General features: G+C 37.4%; 1 protein-coding gene across 4 annotated transcripts in view; it reads right to left on the minus strand.

The window, feature by feature from the left end:
• The window catches only part of CACNA2D3 (calcium voltage-gated channel auxiliary subunit alpha2delta 3), an 869,947-nt gene that overhangs the window by 645,622 nt on the left and 209,384 nt on the right, over positions 1-14,941 (minus strand). The gene's annotated exons all lie outside the window — the stretch shown is intronic.

The raw sequence follows: 14,941 nt of genomic DNA on the forward strand, positions 1-14,941 counted from the left end.
AATATGAAGAGAAATTACTTGAAAAGTTATCTTAAAATTCTGTGAAATGATACATTTCTGTGTGTCCTATAACATACAATATATATGGACAAAAACACACAGCTTCAGTTATTAAATTTATCATCATTATTCTTCAACTAATTCATTTGGTTGCCTTTGAGCCTCGATACATACACCACACATTCCCTTCAGTGTGGTTCACAGCTGTCTAGCTTCCCTCAGCAAGCAGCACACATCTCAAATGAACACAAAGCCACAAACAAAATCTTTAACATATCTATGGGCTTCCTTCTCCCGAGCCAGCTCCTCCAGCAGCAGCATGGCTAACTCCCTTATTTCCTCCCTGCACAGAACTCCCAGCTAATTCCCCTGGCTGTCTTCACCTGCTTTAAAACAATTTTTCAACATCTGTTCAAAAATTCTCTCCAAATCTTCCAGAAGTAATTTGAATACTTTACTTTAAATAGTTGCTGCTAAAAAGTGGGTGAATGTATTCCAGCTTAATGGTCCAAATTTACAGAGGGATATAAAAGCAATGCTTTGTAAATATGAACTCAGGTCTTCCCTTCAAAGAAACCATGTTACACAAAAATATACACACACACCCGCCCCCCTTTGGAACAGTTTTGAGACTTGCATTTCCAACCTATCTTAAAAGCTGTCACCTTTCTTCCCCTAGCCCTAATGCCTCTTATCGTTACATGCCAAGTTACGTTTTAGAACCCGATCTGCAGAGTATTGATAATAGTCACTAAGGCTATGTCTACACTGCAATTAGACACCCAGGGCTGGCCCATGCCAGCTGACTCAGGCTCACAGGGCTCTGGCTAAGGGGCCATTTAATTGAGGTAGGAAAAAGAACCAAGTTGAAATCATGTGGTTGCTTTGTCTGGTAATGCAAACATGAAGGTTACAAAAATTAAGTATTAAATTCACAAAGCATTTGCAAGTTTGGACTGCTAGTTTCAAAGCTCTTCTGCACAAGAACAGCGTCTTATCTGTCTCTTAGCCGCCATGCATTTTTATGAGGCTTTATGCATAGAAATGCATGTTCCCACAAATTTTGCAGCAAGAATTAGAGTGACCCACTAAAAACCTGAGCCAGTATCTTGAGACATCAGATTAGAGCAACCTAGTGCATTTCTTGCTCCTGAACATCTGTGCAAAGAGAGGGGCAGACGAGATAACCCCTTGTTCAACTTGGGACCAGGGAGTGCTTTTTTTTTTTTTAAACCAAAAAAGTACTAAATTAAAATTATTTAGTATTTTTCTGGCTTTTTTAATTGTAAAAAGGATAATATCTAAATTAGGAGGCTGGCCTTAGCTGTATTAATGTGACATGTTACAACTTACTGTAGAGATAGAAGTTAAAAACAGTTGAGTATGCACAGTCCTCTTGAAAGATACCATAAGCAAGAAAAATTGTTAAGGCTTAGCTTCATTTTATTTAAAAAAATGAGTGCATAAAATCATCAGAAGTAATATCTGCAATATATTTTCACTCATTTGCAAAAACTGCTGAAAAAAGTCCATTTATGATGAAGTCAGTAAAATACCATATTCATGTGGTATGACATTGGCATTCAACAACTCTGAAGACTGACACTGAAGAAGTCTAACTGTATTAAATGAGATTGTTTGATTGAGCTTATTCTAAAATCTAATTTTATCTTTGTTCCACACAATGTGGAGGGAGAGAAGGGTTATAAATATTGTCAACATTATAAGTTTAAAAGAAAATATAACAAAGGCACAGAGCACAGAGCAGTAAATGAAATTATACATCCCATGCTGAGACCTAGTTGATATTTTGCACTAAATGAGAACCTCCTGCATTCTTTCTGGCTGTTTTAGGGGAAGGCAGTACTTAATTCAGGCTTTGGGAATTATTGCATGTCTTTATTAAGTTTGTGAATTCAAGAGCTACAAAGATTCAAGATTTTAATTCATATGCAGTGGTAGTGTTACAGTAACAAGTTGGATAACTAGAGCTTTAGACCAATAATTACTAGACATGCTAGAAAAAGAACAACTGTAGAAAATGAAACTTAGGAAAGAAAAACTTGTGAAATATATAGATCAGATACCTTATAGTTCGGAACATTTAACTTTTCCCAGTCAGGTTGTTTATGAGTTTGATGTATCTGAGTTTTATGAAGTGTTGTTGGACAGTAAATTAGGTTTAGTACGTGCTACGCCCTGAAATCACTGGAGTCACCAGAGGAGAGCAGTGCTGCCAGCTCTTATAGTTTTACTGAAAGTCTTGCAATATTTGAAGTTTTTCCTTAAAGGCCCAGTCCTGGGAGTCAACTTGTTACATGAGAATTTCAGCTTTCATTTCAAAATACATACATATCTAAATTTCTAGCCTTCATCATTACAGAGTAAACTTTGAAAAACGTTAACCCTACTGACTGCAACCAGATAGCAAACAGAGAATCCCAAAATTAATTAGGTTATAAATCTCAGGATTTTTCATCCAACATCATGATATTGGAGGGCCTGACTCATTTTTAAATGCTTGGGGCTGGTAATACTGGGAAACGGATGAGTAGCCATTCTCCCTAATTGTTTGTGGGCTTGGTGACCCGACATATACCTGGATAAGAATCACTGCACTTAGGTACCAGTGCTGAAGTTGGGTTATTTTAAATTTATTTTATTTTTAAAGGAGGAATAGAGACAATTGAGGCTGGAACAGATGCTGTGGTCTAGTCTCAATCAGAGCACCTGCAATTATATAATTTTAGCAATTAATTTTGACTGGGGTTTGCTGAGCAGTAGCTGAATGTTCTGTGGATGATTGGTTGGAAAGTGGCTTATTGTGATTGGTTTCTTCTCTGCAGACTAACATTCAGATGGTAACATTTGCTTACTGCAGCAAAAGAAAGGAAAATAACTCCTGAAGACTTAAGTGATAATTTGTAAAGCACCAGCAAAAGCACTGAGCAGGGGATAAATAAAAGATATCTGACTATAATTCACTGTTCTTCGGGGTAAAATTAAACCTTGGAGTTTCAGACCCAGAACAGAGTCCTCTCTCTGCAAAATAGAGAAAAGCTAATCAGCAAAGCTCAAGGGAGTTGGGATCCAGACTTTTGATTTAGGCTTCTCCTGAATCAAATAAATACTTACACTATTATAATAAAAAGAAATCTGAGATGGATAAGATTAACAGAAGAGAACTTAATTTCCCCATATTTTTAACTGTTTAGATTTGGTTTGTGTGGGTCACGGGTGGCACTGGGAAAACATAAGTTAATGAATTATTTTGGAGGTTGAATTTATGGTCACATGAGAGCCTCAAGTAAATCTTATTTCAAGTGGGTACAAGATCTAACATGTTTTGTACAGACCTACTTCCGAACTGATAGCCTGCTTCCTTTTCACGAACAATAAGGATCCCATGTTGTATGCCATGCTGTTGCAGCCATGGCACTTTCTGTGAGAGATGAAGTTGCTCTGGTGCCCTCTCTCATTAGAGTTCTCTTTCTCATTGTGACGGGTTGGATCACAGAAACCCCTCTAGGGCTGCCAACTGATGTGCCAAGACTACTTCTGCCCCTGCCTTCCTTGCCAACTAGGGACTCCAGAACCCTGACTGGCTGTGCCAGACATGCTTGCCAGCCACAAACACTAACCCAGGTCTGAACCACATCCCACAAACTGCAAGCTTAATTAAAAGCAGCTTAAGAAGTGTTCCTGTCTTTAACACTCAGATGCCCAACTCCCAATGGGGTTTAAACTCCAAATAAATCCGTTTTACCCTGTATAAAGCATATACAGGGTAAACTCATAAATTGTTCACCCTCTATAACACTGATAGAGAGATATGCACAGCTGTTTGCCCCCCCCCCCCCAGGTATTAATACATACTCTGGGTTAATTAAAAAGTAAAAAGTGATTTTATTAAATACAGAAAGTAGGATTTAAGTGGTTCCAAGTAGTAATAGACAGAACAAAGTGAATTAGCAAGTAAAATAAAACAAAACATGCAAGTCTAAGCCTAATACAGTAATAAAACTGAATACAGATAAAATCTCACCCTCAGAGGTGTTTCAATAAGTTTTTCACAGACTGGAAGCCTTCCTCATCTGGGCACAGTCCTTTCTCCTAGTACAGCCCTTGTTCCAGCTCAGGTGGTAGCTAAGAGATTTCTCATGACTGCAGCCTCCTTTGTTCTGTTCCACCCCCTTATATGGCTTTGACACAAAGCCAGGATCTCTCATCTCTCTGGGTCCCCACCCCACCCCCTCTAAATGGAAAAGCACCAGGTTTAAGATAGATTTCAGTACTAGGTGACATGGTCACATTTCCTGTGAGACTCCCAGCCTGACTCACAGCAAGGCCTGCCTGCAAACAGAGCCATCCACAGTCAATTGTCCTGGCTGATGAGAGCCATCAAGATTCCAAACCACCATTAATGACCCATGCTTTGCATAATTACAATAGGCTCTCAGAGCTATATTTCATATTTCTAGTTTCAGACACAAGAGTGATACATTCATACAAACAGGATGATCACACTCAGTAGATTATAAGCTTTGTAATGATACCTTACAGGAGACCCTTTGCATGAAGCATATTCCAGTTCCATTATATTCATACTCATTAGCATATTTTCACAAAATCATATAGAGTGCAATGTCACACTCATTCCAAATGTACTGCATATTGTGCAGCTAACTAGAAAAGACTACAGCAGCACCAGAGGTGGGAGGAGAACTGGCTACTATGTAAGGAGAAGACTTGCTGCTGACCGCCTCAAAACAGCAGGCAGTTCTCCACCTCCCCCATCCAAGTCCCCTGTGCTTCGAGGCCAAGAACGGGTATGTAGTACTGGCAACAAGAGAAGAAGAGTAGAACCCATTGTTGGGGAAGAGGAGCTATCTGCTTTTTGTAACCTAAGGTTTTGCCTAGAGGGATTCTCTATGTTTTGAATCTGATTACCCTGTAAAGTATTTACCATCCTGATTTTACAGAGGGGATTCTTTTACCTTTTCTTTAATTAAAATTCTTCTTTTAAGAACCTGATTGATTTTTCATTGTTCTTAAGATCCAAGGGTTTGGGTCTGTCTGTGTTCACCTGTACCAATTGGTGAGGATAGTCTTATCAAGCCTTCCCCAAGAAAGGGGGTGTAGGGCTTGAGGGGATATTTTGGGGGAAGACGTCTCCAAATGGGCTCTTTCCCTGTTCTTTGTTTAAAAACGCTTGGTGGTGGCAGCATACTGTTCAAGGACAAGGCAAAGTTTGTACCTTGGGGAAGTTTTTAACCTAAGCTGGTAAGAATACGCTTAGGGGGTCTTTCATGCAGGTCCCCACATCTGTACCCTAGAGTTCAGAGTGGGGAAGGAACCGTGACAGCAACCAATACAGCAAAACACAAAATGTCCAGCAGATTTTTGGCATGTGTGGAGGACTACTTCTGGTTTCAAAAAGTGAAGGATGTTCCCAGGGTGCCTCCATTTTCGATTTGATTCTGAGTAACAGAATTAGTTGCAAATTTGAAGGTGGAAAATAACATGTTTGAAAGTAATCATGAACTGAAGGCATCACGATTTTAAGGAAAGGAGTGAGAGCAGCAGAATAAGGACAATGGACTCTAAAAAAACAGACTTTAGTAAACTCAGAACTAGTACATACTGTCCCATCGGAAGAAAAACTAAAGGAAAAAAGTTCAGGAGAACTGGCAGTTTCTGAAAGAGACAACAGCAAACTATCCCAATGCAATGGAAAGAAAGGCAGAATAGTAAGACACCAAAATGGCTGCATCAGAAGCCCTTTAATTACCTGAAAAGCAAGAAAAGAGTCTTACAAAAAGTGGAAACAGACAAATTGCTAAGGATGAATACAACATAATAACAAACACGTAGGGATAAAATCAGAAAGGCTAAGGTATAAAGTGAGTTACACCTAAAAAGGATATAAAAGGCTATAAGAGGTTTTATAAATACATCAGGAGCATGAAAACAATGAAGGCAAGCATTGGTCCATTACTTAGCAGGGAAAGAGAACTAACAACACAGGACACCAAAAAGGCTGAGGTATTTTAGTGCCGATTTTGCTTCTGTCTTCTCTAAAAAAGTTAACTGTGATTGGGTGCTTAAGACAATTAATATTAACAAGGGGAAAGGAACACAAGCTGAAATAAGGAAAGAGCAGGTTAAAATATTCAGGTAAGTTAGATGTATTCAAGTCAGCAAGCTCTGACAAAATTCACCCAACGGTACTTAAGGAAGGTACTTAACTGAAGCAATTTCGGAACCATTAGCAATTATCTCTGAGAACTCATGGAAGGTGGGTGAAGTCCCAGAGGACCGGAGAAGGGCAAACAGTGTACATATATTTTAAAAGGGGAACAAAAAGGGCCTGGGGAATTATACACTACTCAGCCTAACTTTGATACCTGGAAAGATACTCGAACAAATTATTAAATAATCAGTTTGTAAGTACCTAGAGGATAATAGGCAAGGTGATAAGTAATAGCCAACATTTGTCAAGATCATGTTATGCCCAGCCAACTTAAATTTCCTTCTTTGGCAAGGTTACTTGCCTACTGAATATTGGGAAGCATTAATCTTGATTTTAGTAAAGCTTTTGACACTGTCCTACATGACATTCTCATAAGCAAACTTGTGAAATGTGATCTCGATGAAATTATTATGAAATGGGTGCACAACTGGTTGAAGAACTGTACTCAAAGACAACTTATCAATAGTTTGCTGTCAGACTGGGAGGATGTATCTAATGGTGTCCCACAGAGGTCTGTCCTGGATCCAGTACTATTCAATATTTTCATTAACGACTTGGAGTGGAGAATATGCTTATAAAAATCTGTGGATAACACTAAGATAGGAGGGGTTGCAAGGACTTTTCAGGACAAGATCAGAATTCAAAAGGGCATTGACAAATTGGAGAATTGGTCTGAAATCAACAAGATGAAATTCAATAAAGACAGTGCAAAGTATTATACTTTATATTATATTAGGAAGGAAAAATTAAATGCACAAATACAAAATGAGGAATAACTGGCGAGGCAGTACTACTGTAGGTTGAGATCTGGGGATTATAGTGGATCACAAATTGAATACGAGTCAACAATGTGATCCAGTTGCAAAAAAAGCTAATATTCTGGGGTGTATGTACCACAAGGGAGGTAACTGTTCCACTCTTTGGCACTGGTGAGGCCTCAGCTGGAGTACTGCCTCCAGTTTTGGGTACAATACTTTAAAAAAAGATTTGGACAAATTGGAGGAGTCCAGAGAAGATCCATAAAAATGATAAAAGATTTAGAAAACCTGATCGATGAGGAAAAGTTTAAAATATTGGATATATCTAGTCTTTGGAGAAGATGAATGAGGGAGGACATGCTAGTCTTCAATTATGTAATTGGCTGTTATAAATGTGATGCTGCTCAATTTTTCTCCATGTCCACCAAGGGTAGGATAAGAAGTAATCGACTTAGTTTGCAGCAAGAAAGTTTCAGGTTAGATGGTAGGAAAAACATTCAAAGTATAAGAAGAGTTAAGTACTAGAATAGGTAAAAGGGAAGTTGCCCGTCACTAGAGGTTTTTAAGAACAGGTTAGACAAATACCTATCTGGGATCTAGGTATACTTGGTACTGCCTCAGCATGAGGGGATGGGCTAAAATAACATCTTGAGGTCCCTTCCAGCCCTACAGTTCTGTGATTCTATTATTATTATGTTTAGGTTAGCTGCCATCTTTTATAAGAGTGACTGCATTGCAGTGGTGCTATCTGTAAAGTATTCTGGGATCATTTGAGAAGAAGATGCTAATGTAACATATTTTTAAACCATTCAGACTTGTCTAATTTCAAAATGAAATTAGACATTTTAAAAAGCATGAACACAAGAATAAAAATTGTACCATCACAGATCTACTGTATACAAGTTTTCAATAAATGTCTAATTAAGGTAGGCAATTGTAATCAACACCACTAACTTCCAAACCAGAAAAATAGAATGGTTTGCAAATCTCTATTAAATGTATCCTAAATATCCCACACTAAAACAGGAGACAATTTTACAAAGGAGAAATATGCTTGGTATATGCCAAGACTAAAAACTTTTCAAAAATAGAGTATTTATTGAATTTGAACAATAAAAGGATAATAAAGACAAAATCATCACTATGTTATGCTCAAGGTTTGTGTAGATAGATCATTTCTCAACTAACACATATCCCAGCTCTCACCTACACTCTTCTCCTTCATCTAACACAAACCAGAAAAGAAAGGAAAGTATGAAAGAATGTAGGAAGAGGAATGTGTGTCTTATACTCCTTTATTCTCTGCTATAAGATATATTTGGGAATTCAGTGCTAGGACTGAATCAAAATCAGTACTAGCAGGCAGATTACAATAATCTGTTACAAACATTTCTGCTTAAATTAACTTTGCAGTGCTCATTGATTGTAGTCTTTTTAATGTTTTTTTATTAAAACCTATGGGATTTGTAAACAACTTTGTGAGCTGCATGTGAAAGTGAATAAAGTGTGTACATTTCTTTCCACAGAAGTTTATTTAACTTTATGGTCCCACGGTCCCTGTTAAATATGGATATAATGATTAATAGCATCAGAGTAATTGGTGTCCAGTGTCTATTCATCACAGGGGTTCCATTTCTTTACAAAGTTCCTCCTTATGTAAAAAATATAGGACGTTCATGTTGTACCGGACAGCTTGATTAATGATACTACAGTTAGAGTCCCTCACATAATAAGCATGGTGTAAGTATTGTAAATGTCAGTTGTTCTGCCTAGTTTCAAGTAGATTTAGTTCTGTTCACAATTAATAAAGAAAAAAGGTGGAAAACTATGTCTATTATTAGAGTTCTTAAAATTATTAATTACAACAGTGCCCAGCTTTGCCATTCTAGCTACAGGTCAGGTGAAAAATCTGAGGAAACAACTCAAGTCTAATTAGGTAAATAACCTTTTAAACGTTGTATAGAAACATATTTACAAAACATACTGTAAATTATACTAACAGTCCAAACACATCAAGGATATGAAAGGCATCCACAGCATTTACGAAACTCAACAGCATATGAAAATAAAAGATATACAGCACTGAGAATAATTCAAACTTAAATTCAGTGCTAACATACAGCTGCGAGAGCTGGAGATCTACAGAAAACTAGATCCTTCAGAAATAAGTCCCTATGAAAGATTCTGGGAATTGGTTTGAAAGACTTCATCACCATTGAAGAGATCAGAAAAAATCAACTAGCACGTACGCCGGATGCCACCACATAGACTCCAACATGAAGCAAGTGGAAACCAAGTGATGTTAGGAAACAAGGGTGCCCAAGAGAAACCATAAGAACCACCCTTCTCAAGTAGGGCACAACAGTCAATCTCAACTCCTTAGAGCAGAAGGGAATAGTGGCAAATGACAGAGGGGAATGAAAGAGGCTAGTTTCAACCCAAGTACCAACACTCGTATATGAAGGATGCAATGTAACGAATGAGTAAGCACTTCAAAGCCTCATCATGTCAACTCACACATCTATATTAAAGTTTTTTGTTTATAACCAAAACAAAAAAATCCTCAAATGATAAATAGTGACCAAGGACCTGATGGAAACTAACACAACCCAAGACATTCAAATTGTAAATTATACTTCATTCAGAATTCAACATATTGTGCCCACATACAATACTTCAGTACACATAGAACATAGCAGATGACAGCACCCATTCTTCAGACACCAGGAGTTTCAGTCCTAACCTGCATTTACAGTTTTGTAAGTTTGAGTCAAGCACAATGTTATTTTCACACAGTTCATGTGTGAATTGATTTCTCTGTTAATAAATTATTTTTCCTGCACCTTTCCAAATAGGTAGATTCTAGCAAATTGTTTTAGTGTGAAATGCAAACCTAATTCAAATAATGTAAACGTAATCCACAAATCTGTGGAAAATTACTTGAGAACATAACTATTAGAAATAAATAATCCACTGTAATTTGTAGTGAAAGTTCAAAACCTGATTTATTTCCTTTTCCATACATGCTGTATAAATGCCAACAAGAAAGAAGCAGCATAAAAGTAAATCATCCCTCAAAAGCAGGTGTGCACTAGTCGTATACAATGCACACCAGAATGTTTGTTAGAATAACTTACTATGCAATGCGGGAGACATGGAACTCAAATAACTTTTGCATTAAAGAACATCCTACGAAAATGAAAATCAAACCATCATGTTTTAAATAGAAGATGTGATGATGCACGTTGCATTTTTTTCATTAGATTAATCCAGGGACTCTCTCCATGCGGTTTGACACAGACAGTAAGTAACACAAGCGTGATGGGGGGTGGAAATGGACAAGGAGGCAGAGACATCAAGTTTTCCTTCTTGTATCAATTATGATGTAACAGAATGAACTTGCCAGAAATCCCCTAAAGAGGACAGAAATAAAGTCAGGCAACTTCTTTAAGCTAACATTTGAAAAATCTTATATTCACTAATTTGTGGAACTGAAGTAAAGCAAATCCCAGCACCTGATTCCAACTCAGCTATATTCTATTTCCATGGGGAAATATCTAGGATATGTGAAAAGGCAATAAGGGTTTGAAAACTTTAACCTAGAAAAAGATTTTTGGTGGCATTGGGTTTTTTTGTTTTGTTTTAAATGCTGGTAGCCAGCAATTGAATTAATTCCCACTTGTGGTGTAGACAAGGGTAAAAAAATATATAAAGCATAAAAGAGACGATCATAACCCATGATCAGAACAGGAGGAAGGAGGACAGTGAGATTAACAGTGGGGTAAAGAATACCTATATGTGTAAACAGCCTAGTGTGCATACGGTATTCGGACTCTAAATTTTACTACAATCCAGGTTCCAGGGTTCAGACATGTTGAGCAAAAGCTGAAGCGTTTACTTCAACTAAAGGTTATAGACATCATGAAATAAGTGGGAAGTTTTGTAAGAACAGACTGGTATGTCCTTCTTTAGACTATATTGGAAATATTCTACCATATGTATATTCCCTTAGCTTTCTTGAAACTTAAATCAGGAAGTGAAGATGTAATAGAAAAAAAACCTAAAGTCAGAACGGAAAAATTAACCAATCTTCTTGACCAGAAAGTTCAGTTTTGTTGGCGTTTTGAGGAGAAAATGGAGGCTGGTTCACCAGTGCTAGACAGTACTATTTTCATTGTTTACTTGAAGTCAGTTTTTTAAATCAGCTTAATATGTATTTTTATTTTATTTTGGAACTATATAAAGAAATTGTCCCGAAGTCCCAAAGATGAACTCACAGCACCTCTAAGAAATAGTTAGGGTCTGCTGCCCCCACCTGAAAGCAATTTCAATCCTTTAAAAAAAAAGTGCAAATTTGGGATATTCTAAGGGTGTGTTTTATAAAAATCTCTTCATAGATGTTTGCTTTGGTGAAGCTCTGTTATTTTTAGCCAAACACTGAAAGCTCTGTCAGTATATGAAAAACTATATCCTGAGCAGGGATAGGAGAAATTAGTGTAAATATATTTTAAAAACAGACTAATATTTGGAGGGAAAAAAAACTTAAGTATAAGGTAACAGTTAGGAAGGAACAAGCCCTACATAAGACGAACCCCTGGGGCTTCTTCCATCTTCAAACATCCTTGGCATGTGGAAATAAGATTTCTAAATCTATGCCACATCTGACTAAATTACCTGTACTTTACAAAAGATTAATTGTTTTCACTGAAATTTGCTCAACTGTGATCTCTAATTATTACAAGCACACTATCCCTCAGATGTCTGAGCCTATTTCAGTTGCCATAACAACTTGGCATTGAATCATACCTCACTTATGGAAATGTGTATGCATATGCATTGTATCTACCCGTCTGGAAAGCATCCTCCCATTCCCAACCTACCATTTCATTGGCATATCATAGAACACTGACAAATGACAATACATTCTTTCTAATATAGTGTATTTTGACTTATGATTTCAAATTTCGTATCATAATATTTTTTAAATATTCATCATTATTACCAATAGCTTCAGTTTAATTTCCTTGGTTCTGCACTGAATGTAATGGTAAGAATGATGTTCTGCATTCTGTAATGTAATTCTATTATGAGAATGCAGGGTTCAAATCAGAGAGTAAATGCATATACCATAGATTGGAAAAATTGTTAAAGCATTAGGAGTCTCTGTTCTGCAAAGGGATCCCCCTTACATTATCTAAACAGCCATTCTAATGGGTGGATTCCTTTGCAAGATCAGAACTTTAAACTGCACATTCAGTCTTTCCAATTACATAGTAATTCTATAAATTTAATCTTACTATGTTGACACACAGTTCCTTGGAGAATTTAAGAATTACCATGGCCTATAATGAGATATAATACATTGTGTGGAGTAGGGGTAGGAATATAGGTACAAATTAGAAATAGTCCCAAGATTTAAAGCTTACATCCAAATCTGAACTTCCACGAAGTACAGACCACAGTAAATTATTATTCAATACGTACAATTATTAAAATTCCCCAAGAAATTGTGTCAGGATCCAGAGCTTGATTATGACTCCATCTGTAATTCAGATAAAATAAGAAATGGTCCAAATCTTCACCTCAAATCAAACCTGGACCTTTTTGAAGATGTAAAATAGTTCAGAAGAAAGATCTCTTCCTTCCTCACTCTAACCTCCTGGGATAAACAGAAGGGGTCTCTTAATGCCATTTCTGAAGGACAAGCACGAGTGCCCAAGATCCAAGGCTTACATAAGATGACATGTCAAAATTTTGACTTAAAGCAAACATAAATCTCCCATATAAACAATTTACACTTTGCCAATTCAAATGCATGTCTTTCAACCCTGGTTTATGTTGGCAACCGAACTGTGGTAAACTGTGTTACTAGATTTTGGAAAGAAGAGTGAACACACAGAGATACTTTAAGTAAACCACCAAATGAAAATTGCAAAATGCAAGGTAAACACTGTTAAGTGTATTGCTAAGCAATACAAATTCATGATGGCCATGGGAATGCTGTCACTAGTAATTTATCACTCTGAAAAAGAGACAGCCAATGGATCTGAGTGGGCAGACTTTCGTTTAGGGCATTTGTGAAGATAGCAAAAGGGTGACAGAGAGATCTTTTGCATCCAGCTGTGACAAAGGACCCCACTGGGGTAAGGGGAAGCATGCAAAGTAATCCTTACTTTCCCTCATAAGTCTGGGGCATGAGCTGGAGAGTTCAGCACAAAGTGATGTGTGATGATAATTTGCTTTCTCCCCCGCAAACTGTTGACCATATTCTTTGAATAGGATGGCTATTTATTGTAAGGTATTAATCATCATCTTAGCTAAAGAAAATATGACATAATTTTTTTCTTCCTGCTTGACTCCTGCCTACTGAAAAGAGTTGAATAAACAAATGCTTGCATGCTTCTGGGCATTAACTATCGTTTATTTACATTTCCAGATGCCTGTGTACTAACGTATCAAAGGCAGAAGCACTTAGAAACTGTAATTCTGTATACTCAAGACCCAACAGACCTTCCCTACCTCTAAATAATGTATTCAAAACAGCAACAAAATGTAAGACTCCTATAAGCTACCGAACCTTTTCACTCATGATAAACACGAAGACCTATTTATCTAGAAGGATATTATCAAATTCTAAATTCATCAGAACTGCATTAAATAATAATTTCTCTCCCCCCAGAAGCAGTATATTTTATGCACATAAAACAGTACTTTGAGCTTTAAAGTGTATGCAGATAAACAATTCTTATCATATTTCCAAAGTAACATTCACATTTACACTAATCTCAGAATAAATCTGTTAGTTTGAAAACATCAGATCATTGGATTTCACCCACTGTACCAACAAGTTAGTGAAATCACATGACAAAAGGTCAAATGGACATTTGTGAGTGTACTTTCCACTCATACGCCAAAGAGGGGAGAAAGTATTCAAACTAAAAAGGCCACCACCCGCCTTCAATAGAAGAGCACTATATTTATACATCTATTTGAAGTTATTCATTGGCTATGTTGACATCTATGGTGTCGTGTAGAGTAGACACTCCAAGCCCAGCTACCACCTGTATAAACAGGAGCACAGACAGTGAGGCACTGCTTAGGCAAGTAGAATACAGACATGCCAGACCCTTAGGGCATATACCTTACACCGCTCTCTACAGTGCCTCCCTCACTACACTGCAGTGTAGTGTCCTGCTGCCAGAGCCTTTTGCAGAGAAAAGCCCTGGCACTTCCCAGCTGCAAGACCCTCTCTCTACTGCCTCCCCCGCCAAGCCTTTCACTGCGAGTTGCAGCTACGCGCCACAGCGTGGACGTGGCCTGCTTCTCACTGCAGCGTGCAGTTACGCATGCCCTACACTCTGCTATAAGTGTAGACAAGGCCATTGTAGCTATGACAATATACTCCAGATGAGGACCTGGCCCTAAGGTAGAATGCTCCTGCCTCCACTTATACCAGTTTTCACTTTTTCTGTGTATGCAGAGCCCATTCCTGAACATTAATAAGCATCTCAGCTTTTAGTTGCTTGCACAATGGGATCGATACTAATATGCCTCACTCTTCTGTTTGTTTTAAACATAAAACAGAGAGAGAAATTACATACCCAAATGCTGCTTATTGCTGTTATTTTCAAAAACAGAAAATCAGAAATCAATACAGGTAATATATGAATTTATACCTTGTTGAGATTTATAGAAAGCATCCTCACCACACATCTCAGTGCACACAACTTGAAAAATAAAAAAAGTTTTTATTTTTCAAGGAGGTAAAATAAGTGCAGACATTCCCAAATATACACAATCCCCCACAAGCACACACTCCACACACAAAAAATGGATGGAAACCTAAAATAGGAATTCTAGGGCCCTGAAAGATATATTTTTAATGTATAATATCCCAGACCTCCATTCTGACAATATTTAGGCACACACT

This window comes from Natator depressus, chromosome 7 (assembly GCF_965152275.1).
Source record: "Natator depressus isolate rNatDep1 chromosome 7, rNatDep2.hap1, whole genome shotgun sequence".
NCBI lineage: Eukaryota > Metazoa > Chordata > Testudines > Cheloniidae > Natator > Natator depressus.